The 26,710-nt window shown below is 34.8% G+C and overlaps 1 long non-coding RNA gene across 3 annotated transcripts in view; it reads left to right on the top strand.

Annotated features, from left to right (window-relative positions):
- LOC137848357 (uncharacterized) overlaps window positions 1-26,710 on the top strand; it is a 527,539-nt gene that overhangs the window by 235,804 nt on the left and 265,025 nt on the right. For all 3 annotated transcript variants that reach the window (XR_011091309.1, XR_011091311.1, XR_011091310.1), the window contains exon 3: window positions 11,971-12,043. This is a non-coding gene — a long non-coding RNA (uncharacterized lncRNA). The remainder of the gene's footprint in view (window positions 1-11,970; window positions 12,044-26,710) is intronic.

The raw sequence follows: 26,710 nt of genomic DNA, 5'->3' as shown, positions 1-26,710 counted from the left end.
AAGAGTCTTGGTAAATGGAGTCAAGCCCAGTTGGAGGCCAATCACTAGTGGCGTTCCCCAGGGCTCAGTGCTGGGGCTGATCCTCTTTAATATCTTCATCGATGATCTAGACGAGGGCATTGAGTGCACCCTCAGTAAGTTTGCAGATGACACCAAGTTAGGTGCGTGTGTCGATCTGCTTGAGGGTAGGAAGTCTCTGCAGGAGGATCTGGATAGGCTGCACCGATGGGCTGAAATCAACTGCATGAAGTTCAACAAGGCTAAGTGCCGGGTCCTGCACCTGGGGCGCAATAACCCCAAGCAGAGCTACAGGTTGGGAGATGAGTGGTTGGAAAGCTGCCAGGCAGAGAAGGACCTGGGAGTTATGGTGGACAGTCGGCTGAATATGAGCCAGCAGTGTGCTCAGGTGGCCAAGAAGGCCAACAGCATCCTGGCTTGTATAAGAAACAGTGTGACCAGCAGGGCTAGGGAGGTGAACATCCCCCTGAACTGGGTTCTGGTGAGGCCGTACCTTGAGTACTGTGTTCAGTTTTGGGCCCCTCACTACAAGAAAGACATCGAGGTGCTTGAGCAGGTCCAGAGAAGGGCGACAAAGCTGGTGAGGGACCTGGAGAACAAGTCCTACGAGGAGCGGCTGAGGGAGTTGGGCTTGTTCAGCCTGGAGAAGAGGAGGCTCAGGGGCGACCTTATTGCTCTCTACAGATACCTTAAAGGAGGCTGTAGTGAGGTGGGGGTTGGCCTGTTCTCCCACGTGCCTGGTGACAGGACGAGGGGGAATGGGTTTAAGTTGCGCCAGGGGAGTTTTAGGTTAGATGTTAGGAAGAACTTCTTTACTGAAAGGGTTGTTAGGCACTGGAACAGGCTGCCCAGGGAGGTGGTGGAGTCACCATCCCTGGAAGTCTTTAAAAGATGTTTAGGTGTAGAGCTTAGGGATATGGTTTAGTGTGGACTGTTAGTGTTAGGTTAGAGGTTGGACTCGATGATCTTGAGGTCTCTTCCAACCTAGAAATTCTGTGATTCTGTGATTCTGTGTGTAATTTCTAAGCAAATTAAAATGGGTTAATAACATAATGAATATAATAAATGAGGTATAACAATAGGTCATAATGAATGACATAATGAATATAATGAATATAACAAGAACTGCTGGTCTCAAGACATCAAACAGAGGACTAACCACAACATTTTCTTTTTCTTGATAGAATATATTTGTGTATATGTATTCCATTGTACACTTGCAAATGCATAACAATGAGTACGGATATACACATCATGGTCCAATCTGAACCATTCAGCAGCTTATTTCATAGAATGGCTTATATGGGAAGGGACCTTTAAGATCATCCCTCTGCCATGGACAGGGATGTCACCCACTCTATCAGGTTGCCCAGGGCCTCATCCAACCTGGTCCTGAACACCTCTAGGGGTGGAGGGATGGATAAGTTTTCTGTCCTAAGATCTTCAGCATGTTGATATAAAAATGATATTTAAAATCCTTGAGCTGGGAAATGGATGTGATAATGGAAACTGTAATGAAAGCTGTTGCCTGGATTTGGGACGATACATAGCTGAAACAGAACTGAGAATGAAGACAGAAAAGATCTTGAAAAATATCCAACACAAAGTTAGTTACATTATCACTGACTCTACATTCAGAGTCAACATGACTTCCCTGAGCTAACTACAAAATTGTACTTTATGACCTAAACAGAAGTCTCCCAGTAGTGAAGTATGATTTTTGAAGCATGACAGCTTAAACTGTCAACTATTACAGAAAAAAAATGGGTATTTTCTGAGATCTATCCACTATCTATCTATAATATTTATCACAGAGTTACAGCTAGCATTCGTTTTCTGTCTCTCTCTCTCTCTCTATATATATACTTTTTTTTTTTTTTTTTCCCCTAAAAATAACGTTCTTACATCTTTTCATGAATGAAACTACTATTGAAGTTTATACTACCAACTGAAGAGGTCTTTAGTTTCTCCTTTCTATTGTATCATCAATTTAATTACCCACTCCTCATTCAAACATTTTACTGTAAGGAGATTTAGGCTTGTATTGTCATAGATTTTTTACTCTTGAAGATATTAGAATAATGACCTTTTAGATACTTACAGAGATGTAATGTACCTAAATTTCAGCGATGGAAAGAATCTTAATATTTTTTTAATTTATTATTATTATTATTATTATTATTATTATTATTATTATTATTATTATTATTATTATTATTATTATTATTATTATTATTATTATTATATAATGACAATATATTTAACTCATAGAACACTTATTTGCAGTTGAATCGGAAAAGAGATTCTTATCCAGCAGATGGCAGTAACTCTCCACCTGCCCAATTATGTCTACAATTTCTAACCACCCTAAACAGAAACTCCTGTCATCTATCTGTCTGTCTATTTATCTACCTATCTATCTATCTATCTAGATATCTAGATAACTATCTAGATATCTGTTTATTTAGATATCTAGATAGATATATATATTTTTTTTACTAATAATTCAGATGAAGAAAAATGGAAGTTAAATCTGCATTTAGGTGACAGAGTTCCACCATTTGATCTGACTGCACTTTCCTGCTGAAGTTACCTGTAACTGCATCATTCTTGCAGTAAACTTGTCAGTCCTAGCTATCCTGTTTACTTTACACATTTGTAGTATGAGTGGTATTACACAGGATACATGCAGTCGCTGTAGAGTACAATGTTGCTCAGACATTCTTCCCTGTTCAAAATAAATAAATAAATAAAATAAAATATTAAAAAAGGAAAAAAAAAAAAAAAGGAAAAAAAAAAAACAAAAACAACAACAACAAAAAACAACACAGTATCTTTTGTTTAATGGACATGGACAATTTGAGTATTTAGAAAGAACACAATTAAGTTAAAGGTATGCTACAGTTTTCTATTAAAAAAGGACTGAATTTATTTTAAAAGTAGCATATAGTGACTTCTTTTCCTCTCCTGCAGAGAAACTAGTTCAACTACTGAGATAGCAATTGCTTGTGGCTCTATCCTACAGCTTATTCAGCTATGCAATGGCTTAACTTCATCATGCAAATAATCCCTCTGCAGTAGAACTTGTTTAACTATACTTTAATACATGGATAAACCTTTTTAGGATCCACATAGCTGACTGCAATTAAATTATTGTTGTACATAGAAAGCATGATTGATTGAAAATACTGTTGTGGTTTAACCCAGCTGGCAGCTAAATACCACACAGCCGTTCACTCACCCTTCCCCCTCCCTCTCTGGGATGGGGGAGAGAAATGGGAAAGTGAAGCCTGTGAGTTGAGATAAAGACAGTTTATTAAGACAATACGAACAAGAACAAGAACAAGAATGTGTATGAAACAAGTGATGCACAATGCAATTGCTCACCACCCGCTGACCAATGCCCAGCCTAACCCTGAGCAGTCCAGCCCTCGTCCCCCTGACTAACCACACCCTTTGTTTATTGTGATGTCAGATCATGGAATACCCTCTTTGGCTAGTTTGGGTCAGCTGTTCTGGGTCTGTCCCCTCCCAGCTCTTGCTGCACCCACCAGCCTGCCCATTGGCAGGACAGAGTGAGAAGCTGAGACGTCCTTGGCTTGGTGTAAGCACTGCTCTGCAACATCAGGGTGTTATCAGCACTCTTCTCATCTTAAGCCAAAACATAGCATTCTACCAGCTACTAGGAAGAAAATTAACTCTGTCCAAACTGAAACCAGGACAAAATACAAATATAACAAATTGCATTAAAACTGCCACTGCCACTATTTTTTGTCTTATTTGATATTTGTTATAAATGAAGTCTCAACTCAATTTGAATTTAGTAATATTTATAAAATACAAGTAAACAGCACTGGGTGTGTGGGAAGTCTATGCTCTACCAATACACACACAAGAACATCAAACATTCTAAATATACAGAACATTGCTTTTATATACTAAACATGAGTATGCCTATACATGTGTACAATCAGAAAAGGTAACAAACAATCCTTCAAGTTCCATGAATCAACAGTCTCCATTTTTTCTTGATTACAAACACCAGAGAATTCCAGGGCTATACGTGGGAACAATATGTCTTGCTTTAAGTTGTTAAGCAGCTCGGTCTTCGGGCCTTATGTATTCTAATCTTCCTGGATTGAAGAAAAACATGAAGAAAGAAAAAAGAATTTATAAATCCACACAGAAGCACAGAGAGAAGGAAAAAAAAATATTCTCTACTTCCCATCAATGAGCGATATTCGGCCACATCCTGGGAAGCAGGGCCTCAAAACATGTAGCGTTTGTTCAGGAGGAATAGCCCGCTCCCCCACGAGAGCCCCCCTTTTTATTGCTGAGTGTGACATCAGGTGTTATAGAATATTCCTTTGGCTGGCTTACGTCAGCTGCACTGGCGATGTCCCCTTCCCATCACTTGCCCACCCCCAACATGCTGGCTCTTAGGGGCTCAGAAGGAGCCCTGATGCTGTGCCAGCACTATGCAGCAGTAGACACAACACTGGAATGGTATCAGTGCTGTTCCAGCATTGAGTGCAGAGTACAGCACTGTGTGGGCTGCTGCAGGGAAAGGTGACTCCATTCCAGACAGACCCAACACATCTTCCTACAGCCTGGGGCTCAGGAGGCTGCCTTGAGAGAGGGGCCACACCTCTCACAGATGTCCCATGCAGGTCAGGCCCCACCCTGTGGTGCACAGCCCCCAGCAGGACCAGCTGCATGGGGCAGTGGTGGCTAGGCCCCGTCTCACAGCAGCAGCAGCAGCCGAAGGTGAAAAGTTCTGCAGCCAGGCCCAGGTAGACCAGGGTGGTTCTGGGTCAGGGGCTTACGGGCCTTGACACCTTGGGTGGATCCTGGCTACTACTGCTTTCCTCTTAGGCCCTGACTCTTGCAGCCAGACAGAGGTGAGGATCTCCATGTCCAGCTTCCTCTGTTAATCGAACACAATCAGCTTTACACACTCAGAGGTATGCAGGAGCAAATCTGGCCATGGGGAGGACAGTCATGTTTGTGGTTCCATTCTACTCTAATAGAATTGCTTCAGGATCAGGGTTTTAAACATTTTGCTCTTATTCTGATTAAAAGCAGATACTGGTGCACCGAACTAGCTCTATCATGCTAAAGATACTATTTTGTTCATACTCTATCAAAAGGCTGTTCAGAAAGATAGATCATTTATTTATTTATTTAAACCAGATATATCCATGAGGAACTACTGTTTCCAGAAGAACAATTTTTATATTCATTTAGGAGTTCTGCAGTCAGTTTTACTGTTGAGGTAAATAGAATAGAATAATAGAAAATCAGCAAACTTTGTCAAATACAAGGTAAAAATGTTCTGATGTCATTCTAATAGATGAAAAAGGGTTAAATACATTTTCACTTTATCTGTCCACAGGGGCTTTTTTACTAAAGCTTAAATATCTACAAAACAGTTGCCTGAAACACCTCTATTTTGCTTCCTGTGCTACTACATTCCCACAGGGGCAATGCCATGTTTCTTGATATTATTCTTTGTCGTACTGCCTCTAAATAGGAATACTACTGAGAGTGACTTTACTGGAAGAGAAACAGTGATTTGCTTGATTGTAAAGTCATTCCTGGAAAGCTTGTGCCATAAGAGAGATACTGTGTGCAGTCTGTTGGTAAAATGAGAACAAGCAAGTGCCTATTCTTAGTAGGCTGTCCCCACATTTGAAGTGAAACTGCAATTGTTACCTTCAGGATTTGCTAGCTGTTTTGTGGATTGATACAGAGGTGATTTTGTATCACCTGGAATAGTGGGTTGAAAGTGCGATCAAGAGAATATTCAGAAAAACATTTAAATACAAAATATTGTTTACACTTATAAAACACATTATAATAAATAAATAAATAAATAAATAAATAAAGCTAAACCAAACTGTTTTTGTATCCTTCTTGCATATCTACATTATGATCTCTTTTCTCACCATCTGTAGAAAGGGGAAATACTGCTATGAACTTGTCTGTTTAGACCATTTATTTTTTTTTCCCATGGCTTATCGAGCATTTTTGCAGAGCTTTACATTATTCTTCTATTGAGGAGAGAGAATGAACTAAATTAGGCCTCAGATTAAATTTTTGTTAAAATTCCTGATTTTGATACAATTATCCATATTTTAATAATATTATTAGTGGGATAGATAGCTTTCCCTCCTCTTGGAGGTTACTCTTTAGAGGCAGAGCAAATGGTTAGATAAGGAATATTGCACTAAAAACTTGTTTGAGCAATAGTCTTTTTTTTTTTTTTTTTTTTAACATAGTCTTTATATTGCAGCTTACTTTGGAATTCATCTTCCTATACTGATATGTCTTGAGAATGATAATCAGATGTTGTTGATGGTGAACATAGTGTCATATTATTACATGACATATTATAAAGTTGTTATTATCTTTTAACCTTTTTTAGAGAAATGACAGATGTTTTGAGCATCAAATGTTCCCTGCCTTCTGAGCCCTCTCTTCTTTCTTGCTGCATTGTGCAAATGTACTTAGTAGGGAACAAAATCAAACCAAACCAAAAAAGTATATCCTAGTGTTGCAGTTTAACCTGGTAGGCAGCTAAACACCACACAGCTGTTCACTCACTCACCCTCAATGGGATTGGTATAGAATAAAAAAATAAAAAAATAATAATAAAAAAAGTTAAAAATGCAAGAATTCATGTGTTAATGTGTTAAGATGAGGATATTAGTAATAATAATAATATTATAAACAGTTAAGCGATATACAATTCAATCGCTAATCGCCAACTGACCAATGCCCATCCCACCCTCAAGCAATGGCAGCTCCCCTAACCAACTCCATTTTTATTGCTCAGCGTAATGTTATGTGTTATGGATTATTTCATTGATCAGTTTATCCTAGTTCTGTTCCTTCCTTCTTGTTCACCCCCAGCTTACTCACAGGCAGGGAAGTATAAGAAGCCAAAAGTTCTTGGCTTAGTATAAGCAGTGCTGAGCTGTTCAACAATTAATACATTAGTGTTATCAACATTATTTTCATCCTAAATGCAAAGCACACCACCATTCTATCAACTGTGGAGAAAATTAACACTATCCCAGCCAGAAAGAGGACATCTAGTCACATAAATAAATAAATAAATAAATAAATAATAAAAATAAAGGTGAAGTGCTTCTTTTGCTTTTCTTGTTCTAGTGAAAGGGAAAGGGACATCAGGCTTTTATTAGAGCCTGAAGAAAATTAGAGCCTTCTTTTTTAAGTATCAGTACTGAGGTCTCTAGACTCATTCATGGCCTGTCAGAGTAGTGACAGTGAAAGGACAAAGCACGTGGAAGGAGGACATACTATTTTTCTCTCTGATAACTTCTAGTTTACACATAAAATCATACCTAAGGCATGAAACCTTAAAATAAGTGTTATTTCTCATTATTGCTATATGATAGTTATTATGAAGACAAAGGGACAACCACAGGAAAATTAACCTTAGTGAAGTCAAGTGAAATGAATAATATTCAAATATTCATACTGATTCACAAAGTTTCACAATATTATTCAATGAATATAAAATGTGGCATTCCAGTGACATAGCATAAGACTGTCATCTTCATTTCTCAGTGACAAGCCAAAGAAAAGTTGTGCCTGTAGTCACAAAAAAAGTCTAGCAGAAAGGTAGCACACAGTCTGTCTCCAAAATCCACTGGCAGCCATTAGTCATGGTCCATGTCTTCTCTCTCTAGTGTTCTAGTGTGTAACACTGTGTGATGCTGACTTAAAAACAAGCCTGTGAGATTTGCTTTCATATATTGTAAACTTAGATGCAGTAAAAATAAATGTTGTAGAGGCACAAGAGCTTTTTGGGGAGAAGGAGCATTTAAAAATAAAACTTTTTTTTTTTTTTCCCCATGAAGCATGGACTGCCAATCATCTTTTGGGGGGGATGTTGCAATATTATCTTCTTGGTATTTATAGCTTTTCAGTCCAAAATTCTTTTTCTTGGAAGTTTGGTGGTTTGTTTTTTGTCTGTTTTGTTTTGTTTTTTAATGAACAACGGTCATATATTAAATAACGGAGTTTTCTTCTGTTTTTGCAAGTTTAGAAAACAAAATAGACTTTCCAGAGCTCCCTTACAATGTTCAGATGTGCTGTTGGTCTTTATGTTGATATTTTTTTGCTTTTGTTGACTCATGATTTAGACTCATAGGTAGGCCAATATACTTTAATAGTACTGGGATGACAACTGAACGAGGTTTAACAGTGAAAATATTAAAGGAAATTGAGTAATAATGGAAGAAAGCCATACAAGGATAGGTAAAAAAAAAAAAAAAAAATAGTACCTGAGAAAAATAAATAAATAAATAAATAAATTATACCCAAGACAATAGGGAATATTTCCCTAAATAAGGAATAAAGTTAGTCTTGTAAAAGTTAGTAAAAAAGAATCTTAGTAAAGTTAGTCTTGTAAAAGAAAAAAGAGGAAGGAAGGAAGGAAGGAAGGAAGGAAGGAAGGAAGGAAGGAAGGAAGGAAGGAAGGAAGGAAGGAAGGAAGGAAGGAAGGAAGGAAGGAAGGAAGGAAGGAAATTATTTGAACATGAAAGTTTTTCAGTAGTGGTGAACTGAGCAAGTTGATAATTTTCAAATGATCATGATGCAAACCTGTGTACTTGGAGTAATCAAGTTTAGTATGAATACTTAAGACAAATACTTTGTTTAAAGTAACAAGAGGTACTGATATAAGAATGATTTATTTTATATCTCTGTGTATTTATGAAAAGGGGCAATAAGGTGTTTTCTGAGTCTATATTGCATTATTAGGACTATTATGTGACAATCAACTAAACAACCTAGGCAAAAAAAAAAAAAAAAAAAAAAGTATAAAGGAAATGCTAACCAGTTTATAGTCACCTTAATAAATCTCTGTCATATGCACAGCAATGCTATATTATGAAGAGCTGCACATTCAAAATAGTAATTTCTACGCTGTCATTCAGCCTCCAGCACTGACAACATATATCCTTCACTATTTGCATATTTTTATTCATTCCATTTCAAATGTGACTAGAAAACATAGCTGACATTGAAATATTCCTACCTTCAAAATGACTGACTCATTCCATTGTCATATACAACTGCGTTTCACCAAATTTGAAGTCATTGCAAAATCACCTTAAATAAATGCTCCAGATACAGTGATAAATTCTCCTGAAGTTCATAATTTTTTACAGTTCTTTACTTACTGTAAAAAAAAAAAATAATAAAAATAAATAAAAAGTAAAATAAATAAAAAATAAGTCTACAAACACAGACATTAATTCAGAATAATGAGATCTTCCTCAATAAGTGGGAGAGAGTAAGCATCAACACTTCTGTACATTTTGGCATCTTTTGAGATGAAGTTCACACCTTTCCAGTTTACTTATTCCACCTCCAATAGTAAAAAAGACTATAAGAGTTTTGAGTTGTTTATTAAAATATTATAATAAGAAAATAGGAGAAGGAATCTTTCAAAAATGAAATATCTGTAGCATTCAAGACAGACATGGATTTTTTATTTTTTTTTTTCAAATTTGGTTTTGGTTTTGGCTTTCAGTGTACTGTGTTCTGGTCACCTAAGGTCAGGAAGGTATCTTTACTGATTCAGTACGGCACTTGGCACCACTATGGAATTGTGAGATATATTTAGAACCATAGGGTAAGACAGAAGTCAGCTTTAGAATATGCATTTTTTTTTCCATATCATCATTCATATTCCTAAATATAATTATACTACAAATACATTGAAAGTCTTTGTCACTTTGTCACTTAGTGCTTTGCCCTTAAACTTTCTAGTAACAAACAAACAAAGAAACAAACAAACAAAAAGAAAGGAATTAAAAAAGAAAAAGAAAGGGAATAAAAGAAGAAAAAAAAAATGCTATTAGAAAAGTAGCTACTTTTAACTCAGTTCTTCCTATCCTGAAGAACATTTCAGAACTTCATTCCTCTTGGAAATACTTATTTTTTTACTGGTAAAATTAAAATTAATTGCAATGTTAGTAATTAACACTCTAATTTCTGGTAACTGCAAATTTTTAAATCAGAATTATTGAGAATTATGAACAATGTTGTTAGACAGTGATTCAATAAAATACACTTTGACAAAAAAAAAAAAAAAAGTCTTCAGAAATAAAATGCAGATATTCTTACCTCAGCATGCTAAAAGCAAAATTGAATTTTGTAAATTTAAAATGAAAAATTATGTATATTTCAAAGTGTATAATGGAACTTAATGGTTTGTTTAACAGGATAAATCTATTTATCTCCAAATAGATTTTCATGATATTTCACTTGTTTACTAGATAAGGAGAATAAGGGAATATATCAGTTATTCCTGTGCAAAATAAAAATGGTATAAACATAAATTTATTATCAGGAACTTTTATATGAATAGATGCATGTTGCCAAGGTGATTTGTTGTTTTTTGTTTGTTTGTTTTATACCAAAACATTTTTACAATCATAATTCCAGGAAGGGAATATTTTTATTTAAGATATAGAAAAAAAAGTTTTAATTTTTCTTCTTTTAGATAAAATTAGCATAACTAAGCATGGGTCTTGGATTTATATATATATATATATATATTTTTTTTTTTTTCCAAATTATGGTTCACTAGGAAAAAAAAAATGTAGCCAACTTTTAAGAAAAAATGCATAATAAATATGATTAATGCAACACACACACAAAAATCTTTTCACTGTTAAATAAGAAAAAGAAAGAGAAATTACATTTTAAGTGATAATTTTGAAGGAAATTACAATTATTCAATTGCCTGAGTATGTTATAGTTTTACCCTGCAGTTTGACATTCAAATGATTAGATCATATTTTGAAGTAATTATTTTACCTCTTTAATAACATTTAAAAGTTGCTAAAAGGTTTCAGATTTCAAGAACATGAAACTGTCTCTGTTTATCTGGTGATATCGGATTGAAAAATCAATGAATTAATGAAGTTAGACTTAAGACTGTGAAGAAGGGGGACCTCAGATGTCAGTGTGGAGGCAACAGACACAAGGAGACCATACTGTCAGCTTTATTAAATCCTGTATCTTGTTATAGAAATTAATATTTTTTTTTTTCTGCTTTCAAACCATCTTGTACTTCAAACCATCTTGAACATCATAGAATGTTTCAAGACCAGGTTGAATGAGACCCTGGCCAACTTGATCTAGTGGGTGACATCCCTGCCTATGGCAGGGGGTTTGGAACTAGATGATCTTTAAAGTCCTTTCCAACCCTATGATTCCATGATTCTATGATTCTGTGATTCTATGATTCTACTTGCACGGAGAGATTCTATGATTCTGTCTGCATAGAATGTATGTAATGTGAAAGAGAAGCAGGGAGGGATAAAAGGTTGTAAGTTTTGTTTGACTTTCTCTTTGATTTGTTCCCTGACATAGAAATGTGATGTGCCTTGCATAGATTTCTTAAAACCTGCAAATTATTTCTTTACTAGCTCTAGTACTTTTGATTCCAGTGACCCAGTCATGAGAGCAAACACATAACACAGTATCTATAATATCTAGTTATTTTGTCTTTTTTATTATCTTATTGCAATTCTATATACACGTCTAAAATCATAATTTAAAGAAAAAAATATATATGAATTTAGATTTGCTTTGGTGTATTCTGAAGATACATGAGAGCAAGAAATTCTTGTTTGCTAGCAATTATTTTGGAGCAGTAGCTGGAAATATAACTCTTGCAGGCATCTCCAAGTTTCTACTTTCACCTCCTTACACTCTATATAGTGGAAAATAGACCTTATTATTGTGTTATCAAGATCACTTAACAAAAGAGGCTTTGCACTGTCAGAAGCTTTCCAGTCCATATTCCTTTTCAGTGTTCTTATATTTCAATTGGATCAATTGGTATCACTACAGATATGCAAATTATACTTTATATATATATATATATTTTTTTTTTTTTTCCAGGGAAAACTTGAAGAGTCTTACACTTTTCATCCTCCAGTCATTGATTTTTCTGTGTGGACACTGTGGTGAGGTGGTAAGTTGATTTAGATATTTTTTTTTATCAGTTAAAATGTCATTTCAGATTTAATTGGTAAAATACTATCCTTTTAGAGTTTACTGTGTCTGTGTAACAAAACTTGAGAATTGTCTTCCTTGTTTTCTTGGAAAACCACAAAATTTTAAGGCTACAATTAACTTGTTGTGTAGGAAGTCTGAGTTGTATCAGATTTAATCTATATTTATATCATATAAACAGCACATGTTCACATGTACTCACTGCCTACTTTCCAGAAATCCTAAGCCTCTGTATGTCTGGAAATCAGGTGATAACTGTAGTTATTTACGTAGAGCTTGCATCCCTCAGCAATCTTTGATACTGACTTTTATCTTCATAGGTTTCACCCCACCCCATCCCCTACCCCTCACTACCACCACTATAGTATGACAACTGGATAAAGGCTTTTCTTTTCCTGAATACAAGAAAAACAGATAGATCTAAGAAGTGACTGTGTTCCCTGGCTGAGTAAATGTTATGTTTATATATAAACATATATATGTATAAATATATGTTTATAAATATTTCATATTTATTAAAATTATTTTATTATGTTTATATAATTTATGAATTTATGAGCTCAGCTGATCTTGGCAACAAACTAATAACATGTACAACAGTCTAATTTATATAAATTTTTTAGGGACAAGTGTGCTTTCTAAAAGAGATTTCTTATTTTTTTTTACTTTTAGACTCTTAGCAAAAATAACAGGAGTGATTGTGGTGGCCACGTTTCTATATGTTGACTGGACTAGTCATTTTTTAACTCACAATTCAGATAATCAAGACTGTTGTTTTATGGTTTTATGTATTATAATTATTTTTTCCTGTTCTGCAGATGTTTAACTATCCTGAATATTTCATAGTCATTTTATTTTGCTACAGACTGAAAGTTAATGTTACTACTGGAGCTTGAGTACTAAAAAAATACATCTCTTGATCTTTCAGTGAGATGTCCTATGGCTTTTGTTGAGACAAACACTTTTTTTTTTTTTTTTTTTAAATGTGTATATATCCATCCATTAATAAAACCAGAATAAGAGTTTTACAACTTCAGTTGTACATCCTTATTATATGGAGTGCATCAGTTGCAGAGCAAAGATGCTAAAATGTAGCATGAATTATTATTCTTTACTTCTTTTATGTTCTCATTATTTTATGTTTTCATCATTTAAAAAATAAAAAGACTAAATCATATGTGATATTAAAATATAAAGATCACCCAGTCCTGAGTATGTTATTGTGTTAGTCTTCTGAATGGCTTCTGATTGTGATACCGATTGAGATATAATGTCATCTACTACATTTTTATCTGAAAACAAAAGTGATTTCCCACAAGCAGTGTCTATTTGAGTGATTATTAACAATAAAATTCCATTTAAATAAATAAATAAATAAAGATAAAATTGAAAGATTTTTTTCTTGCCTTTGAAAAATCAGTAGCAGATTAAAGTATGATATAATCATGACATCTGGTCATCCTCTAATTTACTTAGATAAAATATAAATTACTTTAATTGAAAGTAATAGGATTATCCCCTCTTTACTCCTACTGTAAAATTCTAAATAATTTCCATGCAGTAATGTATTTTGCCCAAATTAAAAAAGCATGTTCTTAAATCCTGTTCACATTCTTAAACTAAAATCCAATAAATTAAAATCCAGTTCATGTTTTACTTCTCTTTTACTAGTGTTTATTTGATTAAATGTGAAGTTAAAATTATTATTTACATTTCACACTTATCCCTGTTATTTCACACTTATCCCCAAGATACAGCTGCTATTTTCTTTTGAGACAGTAAATCTTGAAAAAAGGTATTTTCTTATAATTTTCTGTCTCTTTATCATTCACAAGAAATTTATTTGAATTATTCAATTATAATAAAAAGAGAATGGGAAGAAAATACTAGAAATAAATAAATGCATGACTCCAACTTATACCAAAGTTTTTATTATTTTAGCTTTGTTTTACAATTCACTTTTATAATTCCTAATTTAATGTTAGATATACAGTGAAAAACAATTTTCAATGTCCATATATTGTCTATTTCAAATGTTACGGAAAAAATCATTCTGAATTAAGCAAACTTCATATCCTGCAGATCTCCTGCATGTGTAAACTTAAATGAACACAAATTTTAATGATAATTGAGGTACTTCCAAAGGGAGAAAATATATCCTCATGATTTAAAATAAATGTCTTGTAGTTTATTAAAAATTTGGAAAGTGTACATATAAGCAAATAAGATGCAATATTTTACCTTTGTTGATCATAGGGAGAAAGAATAAACTTTGTAAGGTTATTTTGATAAAAATTATATTATAAGTAATAATACATGAGTATTAAATTAATGTATTAAAATTCTAGCACTGGCAGTTTTATAACATAGCAATCCAAAATTACAGCTTTAACCTCTATGCCATATTTCTGAAGCCAGTCTAGATTGGTTGAGTTTGAACATTAACTTGACAGCTATTTAGTTCTCTGAAATGTGTTGGTGGAGTGAGTTCAAATGCTGAAGATAAAGAACCAGATTACAAAACAATTATGTCTTATGACAATGATTCACATCTTGCACATTGACCCTTCACAGGGTCAATGCCCAGATGTCTGTAGAGTCAACTCTACCTCAAATTAAAAATAGGTCTTGTGGATCAAAATTGTACATTGTGGAAAAAATAATCATCATTCCCCACACAGCTGGCAGTACTTTAATTGTGGTTAAAAAAATCCATTTCATTTAGCCTCTTACATCAGCACAAAAGTCACTTTACCACTTAATTAAGTGGAGAAATTATGGAGAAAAAGAACTAGGGGGTAAGGGAAGATCAACTGACACCATCTACTTGGACTTGTGAAAAGTATTTGACACTGTCCTGCATGATATCCTTGCCTCTAGATTGGAGAGACATGGATTTGATGGATGGACCACTAAGTGGGTAAGGAACTTGCTGGATTCCTTTCGCACTGAAAGTGTTGCAGTCATCGGCTCTGTGTCCAGTAATAAGTGGTTTTCCTCAGGGGTCAGTACTGGGACTGGCTCTGTTTAAAGTCTATGTTGGTGACATGGAAAGTGTGCATCCTCAGCAAATTTACCAATGATTTCTCTGTTTTTTCATGCTTCTGTCATGAAGCTCTGCCTAAGGAAATAACACAATATAGAGTCATTATTTATGTTAAGTTTTTGGTATATTTATAGACAACATACATTATTTGATGTAAAATTTCTGATGTTTTCTCTAAATGACATAAAACTTGCTGCAATTTCTGCTAATTCAGAAGTGTATTTCAAAGAAACAGTGTGTATTACAACTTTTCCACTGACTTTTCCTTTGAATTATTTTGAGTACTTTTCCCTTTGAGTTATTGTAGGTGAATTTGTTCTGCTCCCTCTCTTTCTTCACTTGCTTAAATATTTATCTGAGATAGTAATAATAATTATAAAATGTAAGTAAGCAGCTGATAGCATACATATTTTTGTTGCTGACAAATTCAATTAAAGACATTACTAGCTAAACCAATTAAATAACAGGTAGCTCAGAAAAGGTCAGATCTGAATTATTGTTTCCCATAATAATTTCCCAAGTCATTAAGTTCATAAAAATCTTTTGAAACAGAAGCTCATAAAAATAAATTATGCCTTGGTAGTTTGTGGGTATTCTAGAGTGTAAAGCTGTGTGACTCCCATGCATAATGTTCCTGCTAATATTGTCCAGGTTGAAACAAAACTATAAATAGTATCTAGGTATTTTCATTATAAATGACTATTTTTAGGACTAGCTCTAGTATGGAAGGTTTCCCTAATCTCCCTGTCACTTGCCCCCCAAACATAACATTTTCTCTTCTTTTTTTATTTTGAACTCTTTTGGAGTGTTTATGAATGAAATAACAGCAGTCTTAATATACAATAACAAATAAAATCACTGAAATAAAGCCAGTAGCTTTTGAAACTCAGTAATTCAAAAGAGAGTCTAGAGAATTCTATTTCCAAAATTGTATTGTGAGTTCAAATTTTATCATTAAGAAAAATGCAAATGCTTGGGGGGAAGGGGGAGGTCTTGAGATTAAGATAGGATGAAACTGTAATTTAAACATTTAGTTACTCTTTGATCAAACCTATTAAAAACAACTAACCTAAGCCTAAACTAACCAGCCACAGAATTCTACAACTACATAAGTGGGAAACACTTACAATGTAAACACTGTTTTTTGTTTGTTTGTTTGTTTGTTTTAAAAAGTATTTTAATGCACAATGCTGATTCAAAGAGAGTAAAGCTTTTCTTCATGAAAATTAAGAAAATCATTTTCTTCTGAAGAAAAGCAAGCACAAGAAAAATAAATAGTGTAAACTAGGAGAAACTGCTGCGCATCCAGGGATTATAAAACAGAACTACTGGGAACCAGGTGGTCATTCCTCTGCAGTTAAAATGTCTTCTGCTACCTCACTGTCTTGCACATGGAGAAATTAAACATATGTCCGTTAAAATATCTGAAGGAAAATGTATATCCACTGAAGCTTAAAAAAAATTACTTCACATTATTTTTTTTCCGCCAAGTCTTTTCCACCAGAAAAGAAAGAAAAAGAGAATGCTTTGTAACCACCAGATGTTGACAAAACAATTTTCACCTCCCCTGCTTCCACACAAATGTGGAAATATCTGATGTATAATTACTCCAGAACAGTAATTAAGCTCACATTAACCAAAACAACTTCACAGTCCACTACAGATGCTCATTAAGGTGAAGAAAGGTATAACTCTGCCTTTTTCAATTCAAGCTGTTTTAAAAGAGGCATGGGATACTGACTATTTTGCTTATCCTATGGGATAAGCACAGCTTCCTTTATAAAAGCTTAATTTTAGTAGAAGAAAAATGCTGCCTACTACATCTTTCATTATTCATGCTTTTTTTTTTTTTTTTTTAACTGTAACATATTTGATGAATAGGTTTCTGAGAGGGACTAAAAGTTCCTGACACATTCAAACTATGATATAATTAAATAATGTATTTAATTTAATTGTATTTAATAAGTCTCTCTGAGAGAGATCTCAGAACTTGATTTGGAATATGTGATATTCTTTCCTTCATGTTAATCTTTATTGGTGGGTAGATCTTCAAGGCTGAAAATATCAGTCACTGTTGTCACTGACACTTATGATTTTTGTCTGACATTACGTTCATTAATATAGGTATGTTTTTTTGAATTACATTATTGAATGTATTTAAAGGTTAAGTAAACAGTAGTGTTACTACATATGAGTTTTTTTTGTTATATACAAGTTTATTAGTTGAAGTAGATCCTTTTGAAGATTGATTTTACTTAAGCTGATAAGCAAATTTATTTTTTCTTCCTGAAATTTGTTCAATACAACTTTAAAGAAAATTTCATCTGGTTTCAGTGGAAATGGATGGTGACATCTGTCAATAAAGTATTAAATAAATATTTTCTCCAGTCCTCAATGTGGAAAAAAAATGTGGTTGATATGAGTGTAATTTATTACAACACAAAAATTAAAGAATAACAAATGATAGTTATTAAATATGTTGACATTTTCAAGGAAAAGAGACTTTAAATCATTAACTAGCAAAGAAATAAATATAAGTGGTAAAGAGTAAAAGTGAACAGTATCGTTCTTATGTGTGTTGGTGACCACAGTTTGAAATTGCCTTTCAGCTTTAAATAAAGGAATAAATAAATTGAAAGCAAGAAAACTAATTAACAGTTATAAATCTTTATGCTACACACCTTCATACTGTCCAAGGAAAGAGAACTTTGGGATTAAGTTTATAGTTATATAAAATATTTAGATATTTAGAGTGACAGTGATTAAAACTATTGCTTTTCTGGGTTCCTTGAACTAATTTTTTTTGCCAGGGTTAAGATCTGAGTACTTGGGTTATTTACACATTTCTCAGCATCTAGCAATACACCAGCAATTCATTAAGAATGATAGTTTCATTAAGAATGATGTTAGCTTCAGCTAATCCGCATAGGTTGGGAGACAGTGAACAAATGTCAAGTATGCATTTGCAGAACTACTGTCACCTGCAAAGGAAATATAGCTACTGGTGAAAGGGAAAAAGGAATGAAAATGGTGGTTTTATTTGTTTAAAACAGAAACATCCTTGTAAGAGTCTTGCATATGATTAGTTCAGGCAGATGTTGTACCTCATAAATGTAGCTGAGTGCTCTAAAATTCAGAAATAACCCAGGGACTTCACCATTGATAGAATTAACTGTGCCTCAGATACAAAGAGATAGCTACTAAAATGGATGTTTTCCAGTATGAACCATGCATTTGTAGAGGAATACAATGAATGATGAAGTTCTTAGAATATCTTTTAGCTTGCTAATGAGCATGTTCATGAACTGATGCATCCTTCAGTGTTTTAGAAATTAAGTTGTAACATCCTAGAATTGTTTCAAGACAGAAATAATGCTAGAACAACCACAAAGAAATTAGTTACACTGCCACGAGATAATTCATTGACAAAAAATGGAGACAAGGAATTTCAAGTCTTTCTAGATGAGCTGAGATTGTCAGGATGTGAATTATCTGCATCTTTCAAAATCTGTGATTTATTTTTCCTGCTAGGAACACACTGGAAATTTAAAACAAGTGCATTAATATTATATCTTCCTCTTAAGTGCCTATCCACTAACTGAAATGAAATAATTCATTTTGCTTCCTTTCTTAATTCACATTTCTGCAGATCTCTCTTTACATATAACAGTTTTTAATGTATGCAAGTGATCGTTGTGTTTTTCTACTGGTAAAATGCTTTGATACTGCTTTGAAAGTGTTTGAACAGTTTGTTAAGAGTGTCATGCTGAGCTAGTGAAATCAATAGTCTTCATTGGTTGAAATTAGTGTTTGTACTGATAATGTATTACTTTGATAGGAAAAAATCTGAGGGCAATGGAATTATTTTCTGTAGTTTGTAGTTTGTTGCCCATAGAGGAATATGTTGCTCACCACAGTCTTTCTTGGACCATTCTTTCTTTCATGATTTTATCCTATGGGATTTTTTCAAGGAAAGCCTTGAAGAGGCCAGAGCTTGCTCTCTTGAAGTTCAGATTTATTACCTTTATTTCTTCTCTGCTCCTTCCTCTCAGGATCCTGAACTCTGTCATCTGAAGGTCATTGCAGCCAGAACTGCCTTTGGCTATCATATCCCCCCCCAAATCACTTGTGAGTACAAGGTCCAGCAGAGCATTCTCCTCAATGATTTCTTATCACTTGGGTCAAGACGTTGTTACTGATGCTTTCCAGGAATCTTCTGGATCGTTTACATTTTGTTGTGTTGTCTCTCCAGCATTGCAATAGCTGAAGTGCCCTGTGACAACTAGGGCATAGAAACATGAAGCTCTTATCTGTCCGTAGAAGACCTCGTATACTTGTTCCTCTTGATCAGGTGGTCTAGAGTGGACACACACCATTATCTTACCCATAGTGATCTGTTCTTTATTTCTTACCTGTTTTGTTGATTATATTTTATATTTTATTTGTATGACTCCAGGCTCTTTGTTTTTCAACCCTGATCAGCCTTTGTAGGGCTGCTGGTAACTCCCTCACAAATTGCTCCTACTATAAATCTCTTTTTATCAGATCAGTAACCCTCCTGGCAGAGATACCTTTGCCGCAATAAGGAGGTGGATCCCATCTCTCTAAAGCAGATGTTGACCCTCAGACAGAGTCCCATGGTTAGAGAAACCACAACCCATTTGTTGACACCAGCTATGCAAGCAGTTGCCAACATGTAGTATCACTACCCATCCTCTTAGAAAATTTCTCTTTACTAGGAGACTGAAGATTATAGCAGCCCAATGTCCCTGACTATCATGCTCAGAGCTCTGTAGTCACTTTTGATACCACTTCTGACAACATTATTGTTGTCCACATGGAAGAACATAAAGGGATCTTAGAGAATAAAACAAGATTAGGCAGTTTCTCCTCAAGAAAATTCCAGATCTGAGCTCCCATCGGGCCCAAAGAGTCGTGGTATATGTAGTCAAGTCCAGTTGGAGGCCAGTCACTAGTGGCGTTCCCCAGGGCTCGGTGCTGGGGCCGGTCCTCTTTAATATCTTCATCAATGATCTGGATGAGGGCATTGAGTGCACCCTCAGTAAGTTTGCAGATGACACCAAGCTAGGTGCGTGTGTCAATCTGCTTGAGGGTAGGAAGGCTCTGCAGGAGGATCTGGATAGGCTGCACTGATGGGCTGAGGTCAACTGCATGAAGTTCAACAAGGCCAAGTGCTGGGTCCTCCACCTGGGACGCAATAACCCCAAGCAGAGCTACAGGCCGGGAGATGAATGGTTGGAGAGCTGCCAGGCAGAGAAGGACCTGAGAGTGATGGTTGATAGTCGGCTGAATATGAGCCAGCAGTGTGCTCAGGTGGCCAAGAAGGCCAACAGCATCCTGGCTTGTATCAGAAACAGTGTGACCAGCAGGGCTAGGGAGGTGATCGTCCCCCTGTACTCGGCTCTGGTGAGGCCGCACCTCAAGTACTGTGTTCAGTTTTGGGCCCCTCGCTACAAGAAGGACATCGAGGTGCTTGAGCGGGTCCTTGGAACAGGCTGCCCAGGGAAGTGGTGGAGTCACCATCCCTGGGAGTCTTTAAAAGACTTTTAGATGTAGAGCTTAGGTTTAGTGGGGACTGTTAGTGTTAGGTCAGAGGTTGGACTCGATGATCTTGAGGTCTCTTCCAATCTAGAAATTCTGTGATTCTGTGGTCTAAATTCCCTGGAAAACAGGTCAGTTAAGTGCCTCCACCCTCTACAGCAGGAAGCTACTAACTGCTATTCTCCTTAATGCTCCTCCTTAACGGGTCACATCAGTCTGTTCACATGCTTCACTTGAAACCACACCCAACTCCTATTTAGCTTTCACAACCGTGAAGATTACTGAGTAAATTCACTGTGTGAAATATCTTGAGAAGACTTTTAGGTCTTTCATAGTCAATATCAGATAAGAGTTTTTGAAAGATTGATAATGATCACAACAGAATTTTCTAATAATTTAGAGAGATAAACTGGGACACCTTAAGATTAAAAATTAAGAAAGAAAGAAAAAAAAACTGCTCAAAAATAAATCTCTTTACCAGGAAGATCACAAATGACAAGATGGCATGAGAGAAGCTAATATACAGGGAAGGGGGAAGAGAGAGGCAGATGTCATATTTGCATTAGTAGTGAAAAGAAATGGAATGATACTGACTCATGGGAAGCTGAATCCACAATCAGTAAGATTGTAAAATAGGTATGTTTATTCATTGCTGGGCAGCACAGGGGGTAATCCCACCAAAGTCGTGTGCCTCTAACACGGCAACTTGCTTTGGTTACATGCAGTAAAGAGTTACATATGCATGAAGTTTCCCAATACACCTATACATACGCATAACCTGTCCCCACTGAGTATTAAAATTAGCTACAAGAAGTCATTTCCATAAATTCCTCCTGGCTGTGCTTGCGCAGTGCTTTGTGGTGGTGGGCTCTGAGGTTTGTGGGGATGAAGTAAGATGTCTTCATCAGGGTTGAACTTTTCACCTCATCTCTTTGCCATGCTCTCTGAGGCCTTGGTCACAATCTGGGCCATAGTACATCGCAAATGTAGCACATATTCATTCTTAATCAATCTCTTTCTAATTTCTAATTCCATGTTTCAATACTTTTGCATTTCTCAACATGTAAAGTTTCATGAACATTCCTAGTATCTTATTCCCTTCTGCTGCTTATCAGTGTTATAAATGAAGATACAACTCAATCTGAATTTAGTAATATTCATAAAAGGCAAGTAAAATGCGCTGGGTGTACAGGAAGTCTACGCTCTACCAACACGCACACACAAACATCGAACTTTCTAAATATACAGAACATTACTTTTACATATTAAACCCAGGTACACCTATACATGTGTACAATCAGAAAATGTGTAAATTGAAACATAAACGTGGCAAAATTTTCTGAATTCTGGCAAGTGTTTAACAAACCACCCTTTAAGTCTATTACTATTAATGTCCATGACTGAGGGAGCATAGTTGGAGATGGTAATCCTGGTTGAAGTGATCCCATATCTTCCATGACTTCATTAATTTTTCTCAGATCATGTAACAGTCTCCATTTTCCATTCTTTTTCTTGATTACAAACACCGGAGAGTTCCAGGGCTAGTCATGGGAACAATATGTCTCGCTTTAAGTTGTTAAGCAACTCAGCATTCGGGCTTTATGTATCCTATTCTTTCCGGATCGAAGGGAAACATTTCCATATCCTTTTAGGCCCCCAGTAGGGCCTGGGTCAAAAGGAACGTTCGGGTCACCAGGGGACATAACAGCCAGCAATGGCAGTAGTGGCAGGGGAGGCAATGGTGTAGCAGAAGGATCAGTAAACAAGTCCGCAGCTCCCTCACTGTCTGACAAACCACATGTTTCTGACTGTGGTCCCACACAGCTCTTTAAGGCCTCAGAGACTGCTCACCAGGTGCTGAGCAATCCCACTGCCACCTTGTTTTTAGTTGCAGAGTCCCACACCTTGACCTCAATTTGATCCCATATTGAAGGATCATAAACTGATTGTTAATAAAGAGAATAAGCTGTAAGGTTACCAGTACAGTCTTTGTTTCTAAGGACATTTCTAAGGTCCCTATGATGCGCAATTGCTTAGCAGCGCGGGGCAGTTGTGTGTGTTGGTCTGCTTCTCTCAGACTGAACTTCTTTCCAGCTCCATTGTGCCATTTCCAGCGACTTTCTATATGAACTTCTGTGAGCGGTTTGCTGAGTTTGGCTGAACCTGTCTTCATGAGGCAATCAATGTGCCTGTTCCTGTCCTGGTCTCTGTTCTGCTATCCCTATCTCCTGTCCCTATTCATTCCTTTTTTGTACTTCTTTATTGATGACATAACTTCATTGTATCATGTTGCCTTTTCATTTTGAGGACAGGTGCCCCTCTTACACCACAGTAGTCCTTTTCAAAACAACTTTTCATTGGTCAAACAACTTTACCCAGCAACAGCAAACAGCCAGCAACTTCCATGCCTTAATGGCTGGAGGAAAAGCAGTCCAAGATGGCATGGAGTCTCCTGACTCACCCTTCTTTGTTCCCTCTAAACTCCTTACATTCCTGATGGCCTCATGGTTAAGAGTGTGATGTTATCACCAACCATGGGGCTTGTCGACCCCTATGGCCACACTCCCACATCTCCCCCTTTTTTATTAATATCAACCATCTTCTTAACATGAATTATTACTACATATATCACAAATCTTCCCATAGAGTCCCCTTCACTTCTGCAACTTTTAATCTTTACATCCTAAGAACCATCTCCATTGTGGCATCTGGACAAATCCATTCATCTGAATGGGTTTATTGTGATATAAAACTGGTTAAATAGGATGCCAAAGGAGAATGAAGTCAGAAAAATATATATATATATTGTATTGCTTTTTACCTAATGCCATGCCATTACAGTTACAAATAAACACCATTAAGAAAAGGTAGAGTTTTTAGTAGCTGAGTAGTTGAGCTTTTATGTATGCGTTAGCTAATATATAAAAACCTAACTAATATATAAAAATCAAGATAATAATCAATATCAAACTCAAAGTTCCCCGTAAGAAGGCTATTTTATTTTATTTGTTTTATAATGAAAATTTGTAAGTAAAATGCCTCAAAATCCTTCTGATTAAAAGTATCCAGTGCAATATAAATACGACTCTGTATAACTGGAGAAAAATATTTGTTTTGTAAAACCAAATTCAAAGTTGTCATTTTGTCCAATTAGTTTCATTATTAATGTTTTCAGATACTAGACAAGAAAATAGTAAGGCCCTGCATGACCCATAGTCATTCACAGACCATGAATTGTCTCTGGAAGTAGAGGATACTAGAGACAATTATTTATTGAGAATTAAAAGTGACAGCAGGAGGATAGTTGATGTCAATAAGTCAACTATGCCAAGTTAGTTGTCTTCAGCATACTGTGAAATTATTCCTTTGAATTACACAGTGATGCAGACTATGCATATTACTATCAAGAATGAGCAGAAGGCATTGATTAAATTTCTCTTGGCTAATCTGCATTTTAAAAAAATGGATTATGATGCTACTATGGTTCTAAATACCATCCTACTTCTTTACTGAATCTTCTTTTTGCACATCTCTTTAACAGTTACCATGATTTCATTTCATATACACAAAAACTGATAACAACTAATTTCCTTTTATCAGGTAATTAGGCGAGGACACATAAAAGAGGAAGCAAAAATTATCAAAACATTAGGGATGGTAAGAAGTAATGGATCTGCAGTATCATAAATCCAGGAGCACTCACTTCAGAACATGTACCAACAATTGTTATAGTTCAAGTATAGAGATGCAGCTTGCATTATAGAAGATGGAGTTCTTCATATTAACATTCCAAAATTTTGATTGGTAAAGATTATTTGATGCCTATAACTATTCTGTCTGAAATGGCTGCAGGTTTTGTTGACACTATAATAAAAGATAAGGGAGATATTTTTTCATCTTCTCCAACTCCCTAAACATCTTGATGCCATGTACCAGCTAGTGTCATAGCCTTCTGCAACATTAGTTTCTTAAATAAAATAAAATAAAATAAAATAAAATAAAATAAAATAAAATAAAATAAAATAAAATAAAATAAAATAAAATAAAATAAAATAAAATAAAATAAAATAAAATAAAATAAAATAAACAATAAGTTTGGGCAAAAGCTTACCTTGAGAAACACCATGTTGCTGCAAGCACAGTGAAACACAGTGTTGCAGCAAGCAAGGCTAAGAAGTAGCTGTATTAAAACAACTAAAAACTTATTCTGAACTTTTTATTCTTGTGTTTTAATTTCCTACAGGAAAGGAAGATATCTGAATGAGAGAACATGTGTTCCGTTCTGTGAAGGATAAAAAACGTAGTTGTTCCCTCTTGTATCTCCAATTAGACTAGGTTCTCACAGAAATCAGTTTTACAATATAAACAGGAATCAGAGAAAGCTCATATAGCACCAGACAGTCTTTGTATATCACTTAAATTTGTAATTATATTTGTAAATATTTGAGTTGCAGTAAAATTAATAGATAAAATAGATAAAAGTTTCCTCTGCTCAAATCAATAAAATCAATAAAACTGTCTTTAAATTTCTGTACATGAAAAATTACCCTACAACATCATAGGTAAGAGTACACTGGATTAATATTTTAATATTTTCTTAAGAGTGAAACATCTCGTTCACATATGAGATGTTGACCACAACAATAGCCCAGTCTTCCTAAGGAATATTAGATTTAATATTAAATTGTATGAAACAAGAATACCAGAAAACAACATACAAATACGTGTTTCCCTGCCCATGACAGGGGGATCAGAATTACATTGTCTTCAGGATTCCTTCCTACCCAAACCATTTTATGATTCTATAATTCTATGAAAACATTTTATATTATTTTTGAGATACAATCTACATACAAAGGGATAAAACACAGCAGCTGAACTCATTGTGTACATCCTAGTCTAGTAAGTAACATCATGTAAAAGATTGGAAAGTGGATTTTCATAACATCTCAGAATAAGTAATACAAGAGGTTGTGAAATCTTGTAATTTTGTATTTTATAGGTTATTTTCATTTAATACAGTTGAACATCACCTAGAATGCTGTTTATAGATTCATTTCTATCTTTTTATTATTATATTATATTATATTATATTATATTATATTATATTATATTATATTATATTATATTATATTATATTATATTATATTATATTATATTATATTATATTATATTATATATTTTATTATTATATTAATCATTTATTAGATTTCTTAAATTATTGCTTGTGAGGATATTTTTCAAGGCTATCAGTAAGCTACTTCAAAAATATATACAGATCTTTTTCAAGTGCTTCATAGAAGTGTATATTTTATTACATTAGTTGGTGTCTATTTTTGAGAAACATGTAATTGGCTGCAGATGCGTAAATTGCAATTAATTAAGAAAGATTATTCAAGTGAACAATAGTGTTATCAATATCATTAAATTTTACAGAAATTACAGAAATGTCGTAAGCAAGAAAAAAAAAAGTGTATGATAACTTTAAAGATTACATATAACAGGTTTTAACTATCTTGTTCTATGACTACCATTTGTACATAATGAAGTCACTGTTTTAAGTAGATAGCATGCCTACCTCAAGGACAAGTGCTCAAACATATATGGAATACTTGCGCTTAATCAGAAAGACTTTCAAGACAGCTATAAACTAACTTCATCATTTCTATGGAAAATTGAAAATAAATTAGTCTTCTGCAGCTTGGACCTTCCTGTGAAGGTGGGGATTCTTTATACTTAAAAACCCACACTCAGGTAAAATATCCCTGAGATATTCAACACTTTAAATTATCACTTTCTATTAAAGTGAGAAAACCTACATTCCTCCTAAAGTTCTGTGTATTTCTTTTTTCCCACCTTTTTCCTTTTTCTCTTTTTACTTAAGAAATACAGAAAATAAGCTCACAATACAAAAGCTAATTTGCCAAAATGTCAGATACTGGCATGTAGCCATTTGTATATCAACAGCAGTGGCTAGACTTGATAAAAAAAGAATGTCTCTGCTGCTTTCTATCTTAG

The sequence above is a fragment of the Anas acuta genome, chromosome Z (assembly GCF_963932015.1).
Source record: "Anas acuta chromosome Z, bAnaAcu1.1, whole genome shotgun sequence".
NCBI classification, from domain to species: Eukaryota; Metazoa; Chordata; class Aves; order Anseriformes; family Anatidae; genus Anas; species Anas acuta.
Note: the sequence above shows the minus strand (reverse complement) of the source record. Positions and strands in the feature narration are given on the sequence as shown.